Below are 10,751 nucleotides of genomic sequence, written 5' to 3'. Positions count from 1 at the left end.
ACTAGACCTTAAAGAGAGAGAGATAGTCTATATAAGAAGAAAAAATATCAAAATAAAATAACTAAGCGATAAACTAGATTATACTAAAATCGGACTATATCGCATTAAAAAGAAACTAGGACTAGTTATATATAAACTAGATCTCCTAAAGATACTAGAAATATACTCGGTATTCTATAAATCCCTACTAGAACTATATAGGGATCTAAATGCGAAGCTAGGACTAGTGGAGATTAATAAAGAAATAGGAGAACTAAAGTATGAGATTAAGAGGTTAGTTAACTTCAGCCCTAGATCGGAAGCTATCAAGTATGTCGACATATATCTAGTTAAGTAGTTAGAATATGATAATTTAGAGAACACTTAGGAATATAGCGATAATTTACTATCCAGAATAAAGAAGGAATACTATTAAAGGATAGGTACGTAACCTATTATTCTAAAAGAACTAGAACTAGAAAATAAGACTAATACTAAACGCTAGCGAGGAATAACTAACGTAGGACTCTACGGGATATAAGAAATAAAGCTAGAAAAGATATTAGTCTATTAAGGGTTCTTAGTACTGACGTAATATCTAGTATATTAGTTAATAATAGAACCTAATACCTAGGAACTAAGGGAAAACGTACCTAAGACACTTATTATCGAATACTACTAGCACTATATTAGATTATCTAGAATTAAGCTTAGGAACCGGGATAAAGAATAATAGTACTAAAGAATTATTAACTAGATAACTTAGAAGGCTATTCCGTATCCCTAAACTTAGGAAAAGGGAGGGATAGATTAGAAAAGATAACCGCGTTAAAAGCTAGATTATCCTAGATAAAGGGATCCGCGTCTATTACTACTATATCCGCACTATCACTATCATTAAGTAAACCTAAGGTAGCTACCTTATAATCTACTATATCCTCCTAATACTTCGTTAGGATATCTACTCTTTTATTTACATTAGCGATACGCTACTAAGTTTCTAATAATTACTTAGCTAAGGTTAATATTAAATTTTAGGCCTCCTAACCTTACTAAATCAACTCCTACTTCTTATTTTCGAGTTAATTAAACTTAGCTTTGGAAAAGTGACTATAATAGATTATATTCTTTTTAGTATAGGGACCGCACTTCGAATAACTACGACGAATAATATAGATAGAGTACGATTTAGTATACTCTAGGTAGGGATTAGGAGTGCGGGAGCTAAGCTTCATAATGGCGTTATCTAAGTTATAATATTATTAGGATTAAGGGGGTTTTAGAACCTTTAGTATAATTAGCCATAAGGAAGAAGTAAAAGGTAGAAGGGAAGGGATACGCTTACCTTAAGTACGTTAAGAGTAACGTATACATTAGAGGAGGGGAAGGTATTACGAACCGACTATATAGGAGGCTAAGGGGAAAGATAAGGAGGAAGGTCGACTAAGGAGAACGTGTTAGATACTAGTATCTTAGTAAATATATTAGCATAATCTAGTGGAGTAATAGAGTAACATACCCAGATAGGCTCAGAAATATATTGATATGTTTAATATATCTAATAGAGTAATATATTAAATATATATCCTAAGTAGTATATAGTTATACTTAGCTATATAGTTCTCCTCGTAGTCAATAATAGTTATAGAAAATCGAGTTCCTCACGATCATCTACTATACGTATAGGTCTGCATACTATACACTTAGTTTCCAGTCTTAGCTATAGCGTCCCTCCCTACTATATCACTAAGTAAACTATCGCGGGTTTGCCTATGGACACCTCACGTGTCATATAGTAGCTTGTAACATAAGTCTACTATCTAGTCTTTAAAGTGATTATTACTGTGAGGGTTTGGAAAGAGTTCTATAACTAGCTAGCTAACCTAGTAATAAGGAGGACAAATCTGAGGAGAGAGAAGGAAGGAATGGCTGTCCTTCCTTTCTCCTTATATCCTTTAATGCGCCGTAAGGAGGTAACTAGTGTCCTTACCTCCTTACTCCTTCCTTACGTACTTATTCTATGTGAGGGTTTAGAAAGAGTTCTATAACTAGCTAGCTAACCTAGTAATAAGGAGGATAAATCTGAGGAGAGAGAAGGAAGGAATGGCTATCCTTCCTTTCTCCTTATATCCTCTAACGCGCCATAAGGAGGTAACTATTATCCTCACCTCCTTACTCCTTTCCTTACGTACTTATTCTAGCTCCTTACCTTCCCTTACGTACTTATTCTAACTCCTTACCTTCCCTTACGTACGATATCTTAGCTATTAGGACTTTATATCCCTTATACCGTATGCGTCTTGACTAATTAGGAGGTAGCATTTCGCCTATATATTATATAGGTAAATCTTAACTAATTAGGAGGTAGTATTTCCTGGCGTTAGTCTTAGCGCTGGTTCGCCAGAACCAAGCCTTCTCCTGGGTTCAACCCATCACACTTATTGCTCTTATAGAGACCTATATTAGTAAGGCTAGGAACGCGTTTAAGAATAGCGACTATTTCCTATTCCTTAAGCGCGTAGATACTTAAGAGATTAATACCTAGATTAGGGAAGTACTAGACGTTATCGAATCGAATAGGTACTGTAACGCTATCGAGGTTACAATCGATAATTACGTCGCTATAGCCCTTAGCCTTAATCTCGCTGTGATCTACTAACCTAGTAGTTATCGATCCTTTACGAAAGTTGATGAAATTCGTCCTGGAATAGGTTATGTAGTGGGAGGCTCTACTATCGATTAGGAAGCCCTTTTCCTTAGCACTATAAATAGCGATCTTAGACGTGGCGATTAAATAGAAATAGGCTCGATTAGCCGATACCCCCCTATCTTCGCTAGAATCTCTAGAATTCGTATTCTTCTTAAGGAACCTAAGTATCTTAGGAGTAATCTAGTCGGTAATCGAAGCGTTAATAGTTACCTTTTCCTTACTCTTATCCTTACTTAGTTAGTCGTTATTAATACGATTAGGATTCGATCTATAATTCTTCTATTTATAGTCGTTTATCTTATGTATTCGATAGACCTATTTCTCTGAGTCCTTATTCTTATTTTAACTATTATTAGTATTGCCGTTAGCCTTATTACCGCGTTTATTATTATTACTATTTAACTAGCTCTAAGCCTTAAAAGTATTAGCCTAATTAGCCTAATTATTGCCTATTAATTACGCTATCTTACGTAAATTATACTGAAAGATCTTCTATACCGCTTTATCGAAGACTATCTTACCCTTATCTATATTAAGGATCTATAAGACTATTAGTTTATAATCTTCGCCTAATTTATTAAGTGTGGAATATCGCTATTTAGGCGTACGGCCTAATTAGGCCTAGCGCTTTATCACGTGACTAGTGGATACTACTAGTCTATACTAGTACTAGATCACGTGGTACAAGTGGCGATACTAGGTGGCGTTACTAGGTGGTGTGATCGCTTATTAATAGCGATTTAAGGGATTTCTTTTATCTTCTATCATCGCCACCTATTATCTATATAAGGACGCTTCTACCTTCTAGATAGTTATCTCAACTCAAGTCTTTTAGTATCTAGCAAAATGACCCCCTCCGACCATACACTCAGACCTTCTAACATTAAGAAAGATAGATATCTAGAAATCGTTATTGAAATTATGTCTAAGTATCTTAAAACCTAATCGATTAGCGCGTAGTTTATTAACGTATTCTTCTAGTGTTACGAACTATTTAGATAGGTAACTATTAACTAGTATCGTCTATCGATAGACTACCGTAAGGCCTTACTATTCGTAAGCCTATTTTAGCTTTATAAGAATATCCTTTACGGTCTTCTTATGTATAATAAGTAGTTTAACGTAATTAGTATAGAGATTATAGATCACCCCTTATACCTTTAAGTTCACTATCTTCCATTTCTTAAATTTCTTAATCTCCTAACTAAGTTATTAATTATAGTTCGCGTTAAGCGTAGGGATATTAAAACTCTTTTTAGGTTATAGTTACTTACGCGCTAGGAAATCCAACGTTACTTTTACTTTTACTTTAGTATCTAGTGTCTCTAGATTTATAACTACCGGTCGCGAGATCGTAGTATAGTACTCCTAGGCGCGGAGTTCTATTTCATAGGCTAGTAACTATACCGCGTAGTTAGACTTACCCTAAAGGATTAAGCGATTCTTCCGATTATTAGATCCCCCTATGTTACCTATTGTTCTACCTTTTCTACTTTAATTTGCTTACGAATTCGCAGTGGGATAGGCTAGGTAGGGGCTATAATCGAGGATTAGTAGGAATGTTCCGATTATGGCCGATTAGCGTTCGATTAGCGCTCTACTAGAGGTTAATTCGAGGATCTAGGCATAGCCATACACCCCCTAGTATTAGTCTATCTAATGATAGAGAGATTAATGGGCCGATCCGTAATAGAATCGCCTGAGATTAGTTAGCGCGATTTGTTGTTGGTTTGACTGCCTATACGGTTCTAACTGTTACGAACCGACCATATGGGAGGCCAAGGGGAAAGACAAGGAGGAAGGTCGACTAAGGAGAACATATCAGACGCTAGTATCTTAGTAAACATATTAGCATAACCTAGCGGAGTAACAGAGTAACATACCTAGATAGGCTTAGAAATATATTAATATATTTAATATATCTAATAGAGTAATATATTAAATATATATCCTAGGTAGTATATAGCCGTACTTAGCTATATAGTTCTCCTCGTAGTTAATAATAGTTATATAGAATCGAGTTCCTTACAATCTTCTACTATACGTATAGGTCTACATACTATATACTTAGTTTCCAGTCTTAGCTATAGCGTCCCTCCCTACTATATCACTAAGTAAACTACCGCGGGTTTACCTATAGATACCTTACATATTATATAGTAGCTCGTAATACATTAACTACTTACTTAGATAGTAGTGGACTTAATAATAATATCTAATAGCTCTAACCCTAAGTTACCTAAGCCTAAACTCACTTAATAACCTAATACCTCTACTATAAGTATTACTACTTTAACTATTAATAATATAGAGGCTGGAAAAATGAAGGACGACCTTAAGGTTAAATAGTATTATAGAGATAGAAGTAAACTTAGTATATATCTTATATAGTTAAAGGTAGTGTTTACCTTATAACGTACTAAATACTCTACCTACGCTGAGAAGGTTTTATTTATAGGACTTTAGCTCCGTAGGTTAGCGTTTAAGTAGTTTAAATCTATTATAGGGGATTACCTTAGCTCTATACTAGCGTAGCGAAGCCTAGAGATAAATGAAATCTTTAGAAACTTCTTAGTTTTTAAAGAAAGAATTAAGTAGATCTTTAGGATACTAGGAGACGAATAGTTAGTAGCCTAGAGGATCTATTAACTTAAGTAGATAGGATCCGCTATACGATATTATACTATATTCTAACGCTATACTTCGAAACTAGATTAGGAAGATAAAGCTTTTACCTTAGCCTATTATTAGGGGCTAAAGGATTTAGTTAAAGATAGGATAGGGATAGATCGTTCTAATAAGTATAAATCGCTCGTTAAACTCTCTATTGAGACCGATAACTAGTTATATAAACGCTAGATAGAAAGAAAAGGGACTTTTATAGGGGGTACGACTTATAAGAATAAACAATACTACGGAGAACTAATGGACTTAGATATGATCTAACGTAGTAGTACTACTCACTAGAAAGCGTAAGGAGGATAACCTAAGGTTAGGAACGATAGGTCTCGTGGATTACTATAGTCGAAGCGAGAGAAACGCAAGAAAAACAATCTATACTATAGATACGGAAAATCCGGATACTATACGAAAGATTATAAGAACGGTCTAACGCTATATATAATAGACGATAGTATAGCTAGTTATGAAGAAATAAAGGCCGATACTTCATAGGGAGCTTAGATAGTAGCTAATAGTCAGAGTAATATAGTATAGGAGGACTACCTAGGTATAGAATCTTAAAAAGAGATAGGTGGATCTAAACTAGATATAAAGCCTAAGGAGGAAGCTACCTTAGAGGAACGGGAATAATAAGAAGAATTATAGTATTAGCTCTTATTATAGATAGCGTACTACGACAATAGATATATAACTTACTACTCGGAAAAGGTTAGGAGTGAATAGTTTCTAAAACGATAAAGAAGAGTAATAAGACGAGCTAATAAGCTAAAGCGCTAGGAAGTATTTAGGGCTAACTATAAGGATATTAGTAACGAATAGGGATTCTAGATAATGCGTACACTAGAAATAGAAGAATCTACTATATTTATCGTGATTAAATATAATAATAAGGAAATGATAATAATTACACCTTACTAGAGATTATTAAAATACTAGTATAAAGATAATTATAGAATAGAAATAGAGTATCTCCACCCTATATTTGATCTAGGGTAATTAGCTGACGAACTAGTTTTAATTATAATAGAAATCTACTAGACTATAGAGGCGGGATATACCGTTCTAGGGATGTATTTATATGTGGGAAAAGGTGATGAAGCATTTACAATACTAATCGTACTGCCATAAGAATAAAGCCTTAATATAATAATGGCACTAGAAGGCACTAGAATAGTGTAACTAGTCCACACCTACGAAAGATGCTAGGACTACTAGGTAGTCACGTATATTAGGGAAGCGTAGACTAATATAGGAGAATTATACGACGATATCGACCCACTTATAGATTACTAACTAATATATATACTTTATAACGATTACGTAAATAATAACGTTATTATCTAAGAACTAAACGAGAACCTTATGCTAGGGGAGGATACTATATACCAATAGTATATAGTACTGGAAAGTGATGAGTATAATATCGAGATCGCCACTAACTTCTGGAAAGTAGACGACTACGAGACTAAGTGTCGCCTTAATATACTACACTAATATATAGTTTACGATCCTTTTAGATTACTATAGTTACTACTTAAGAAAATCAATATAAAATAGTGCTAGGACTAAGAGTGCGAACATAAAGAAGATATATATATCTATTAACCGATAGAACTAGTAATAGTTAAAATAAGACTTCTAGAAGGGACTATAAAGAGAATTATTACTAAAAGAAACGAACTTAAAGAAGTATAGCGAGAAAAAGGAGTCATTCTTAAGCTAATTCTATTGATATTAGGACCCCTAAGGAATAGAAAGGTAATTGATAAACGCGAAGATCCGGACTATTACTATAAAAGACTTTCATACGAAGATAAAGACTACTAATAGTAATACGGAGATTATTTATATTACTAGAACGTCAATCTAAGACGGCTCTATATACTAATATCTAGAGGAGTCTATACTAACCTTATAGAGGTAGGCTAAATATGCGATAAATAAGAATACTAATAGAGAAGAGAGTTACACCTACATTACTAAGAAGGTATACTAAACATAATATTCACTAATAGTAACGACGGCGGAGGAGATCTATATAGGCTATTTATTATTAAAGAGATAGTTGACGATAGAGTAGATAGGGATTTTATAGTGGATGATTTCTACTATCTAAATAAAGAGAAATGTAATATAAAGATAAAATACTAATATATCTATAATATTAACCCTAACGTTGAAAATGTCCTAATATATCCCGAGGTATTTGAAATATTAGAAGAATATTTTAATATTAAGTACTAATAGGACGGAGAGCGATATATATACTAGCTAAAAAACTTATAAGTGATAACTCGATAAGATAGAGAAGTTATAATAATAACCTAAGGGTTAGAAAGCCTTAGGAGTTAAGAGAAATAACTATATTAGATAATCGTTACGTAGCCCTTACGGTAGAATTAGCGAATATTTAGATTACTATTATAATTAACTTAGGAGCTAACTAAAGCTATGTAAATACGACTATAGCTAGGAAACTATATGAATACGAAGCGAAGAAAAGACTTCTATACCCCTTAAAGATAGTAGATAGATAACTATTAAGATAGATAATAATAGAAATGAAAAACGTTCCGTTAATAATTACGAAATACGAGGAAATAATAAACCTAGATGTAATAGATATCCTAGGATACGACGTAGTTTTAGGAATAGACTAGCTTCAAAAATATAACCTAACTATTAATTAGTAAACGAGGATAGTAATATTTACGAAATGTAGTACCGCATAAAGGGAGGACTAATTATCCTTAAAGGCTCTAAAAAGAACGATTTTAGTGTGACTAATAGAATATATACTAACTAGCTTTAATATTAGGGAAATACTATTAGAATATAAAGACTTTAAAGACCTCGCTAAAGAAAGAGAAGGTAACGCGGTCTTATTAGAATATAAATTATAGGATTATAAGATACTCTTAGAAGAAGAAAAGGATCTAGAATACTACGTATAACTAATTCTAATGTCTAAAAAAGAAGAAGACTTCCTTAAAGAGTATATTAATAAATACCTTATAAAAGAGTTTATTAGACCTTTAAAGTTAAAAGTGGCTTATATAGTACTCTTTATACTAAAAAAGGACGGGGGATTAAGACTATGTATTAACTATAGACGCCTTAACGCGATAATAAAGAAAAATCGATATCTAATACTAAGAATTAATAAATTATAGGACTAACTCTTAGAAGCTAAATAATTCTCAGTAATTAACGTTAGGGACGCCTACTATAGGGTAAGGATAAAGGAAGGAGAAGAGTGGAAGATAGCGTTTAGGACTAGATAGGGCCTATATAAGTATCAGGTAATACCCTTCGGACTAACTAACGTACTAACTACCTTCTAAGAACTTATTAACGACACTCTAAGAGAATACTTAGATAAGTTTATCGTCGCCTACTTAGATAATATCCTTATATTTTCCAAAATATACGATAAGTATATCTAATACGTACGGAAAGTCCTATAAGTACTAAAAGAAAAGGATCTATTGATTAAATTGAGTAAATACGAATTCTATATATATACAATAGTATTCCTAGACTATATTATATTATTATAAGGACTAGCGCTAAACCCTAATAAAGTTTAGGCTATTAACGACTAGCCTATACTAATGAGTGTAAAAGAAGTATAATAGTTCTTAGGTCTTATTAACTACTATAGGAGGTTTATCTAAGGATTTCTAAGAATCGCGGTATCCCTAATAAATTTAATAAAGAAAGACTATATCTTTAACTGGGATAATAAATGTAACTACGCCTTTAAGGGACTAAAGGGATAGATAACCTCTATACCTATCCTTATATTATTTGACCTAGAAAAGGAGTTAATACTCAAAACTGATGCGTTAGACGAGGTAATAGGGGTATATCTTATATAGAAAGATAAGAATGGCTAATTACGACCTATAGCTTACTACTTAAGATGAATAACTTAACTAGAATTAAACTATAATATCTATAATAAGGAACTACTTACTATTATAGAAGCACTACGATAATGAAGAGTATATCTAGAAGGAGTAAAGTATCTAGTATAGATATTCACTAACTATAAAAATCTCACTTACTAGATAACGATAAAGGACTTAAATAGATAATAAGTGAGATAGGTAGAAACTTTAGTAAGATACGACTTTAGAATCTACTATATTAAAGGAACCGAAAATGGTTAGGTAGATATATTAAGTAGAAGACTAGATTATATAGAGGTAGTAGGACCTAAACCTAATATATTACTTAAGACTAACGAATAGATACTATAATATAGAGGATATAACTATAATTTAGTAATTATGGATATTAAGCTAACTAAAGAATAAAAACGGGATATTATAAAAGAGAGATACGATAGCTAACTTATAGAGTATCCTAGAATTATAAAAATAATTAAGTTAATTATAAGAGACTTTATATAGAAAGGACTCAGAAAAGATATCGAAGAATACATCGGAAAATACGATACCTATAAGAAAATAAAGAAAGAACGATATAAACTATATAGATTACTTATAGTACTATAAATACTAAATAGACTATAGGACTCTATTATAATTAACTTTATTATAAAACTACTAATATCTCGAGAACTCCTTACGAGAAAAGAGTATAATAGTATTATAGTGGTTATTAAAAGACTAACGAAATACGTATATATACTACTATTTACTGAAAAGGTAATAGTAAGAGATTTAGCCTACTTATTCGTTAGAATAGTTATATTATAATACGGGATACTAAATGAAATAATCTTAGATAGAGATAAGCTGTTTACATTATAATTTTAGTAATCCTTAATAGACCTATTAGGGATAGACATAAAGTTATTAACGGTATACTACCTATAGATAGATAGTTAAATGGAAAGAATAAACTAAATACTAGAATAATATTTACGATACTACGTTAACTATTAGTAAGATAATTAGGTATAACTACTACTAACGGCATAAATAGCATTTAATAATAGTACTGCCGTAATAGGAATATCATTATTTTACGTAACCTATAGATACTATCTAAACATATTTAAGACACTAAAATTTAAGAAACTAATATCGGAAGAAGTAAGGATTAAGGTTGTTAGAAGGTCTGAGTGTACGGTCGGAGGAGGTCATTTACTAGATACTAAAAGACTTAAGTTGAGATAACTATCTAGGAGGTAGAAGCGTCCTTATATAGATAATAGGTGGTAATAATAGAAGATAAAAGAAATCCCTTGAATCGCTATTAATAAGCGATCACACCACCTAGTATCGCCACTTATACCACGTGATCTAGTACTAGTATAGACTAGTAGTATCCACTAGTCACGTGATAAAGCGCTAGGCCTAATTAGGCCGTACGCCCAAATAGCGATATTCCACAAAGGTTAATAAGA

The sequence above is a fragment of the Cladophialophora immunda genome (assembly GCF_000835495.1).
Source record: "Cladophialophora immunda strain CBS 83496 unplaced genomic scaffold supercont1.6, whole genome shotgun sequence".
In the NCBI taxonomy this organism is placed as follows: domain Eukaryota; kingdom Fungi; phylum Ascomycota; class Eurotiomycetes; order Chaetothyriales; family Herpotrichiellaceae; genus Cladophialophora; species Cladophialophora immunda.
The sequence above is the reverse complement of the archived record's forward strand: the minus strand, read 5'-3'. Positions refer to the sequence as shown.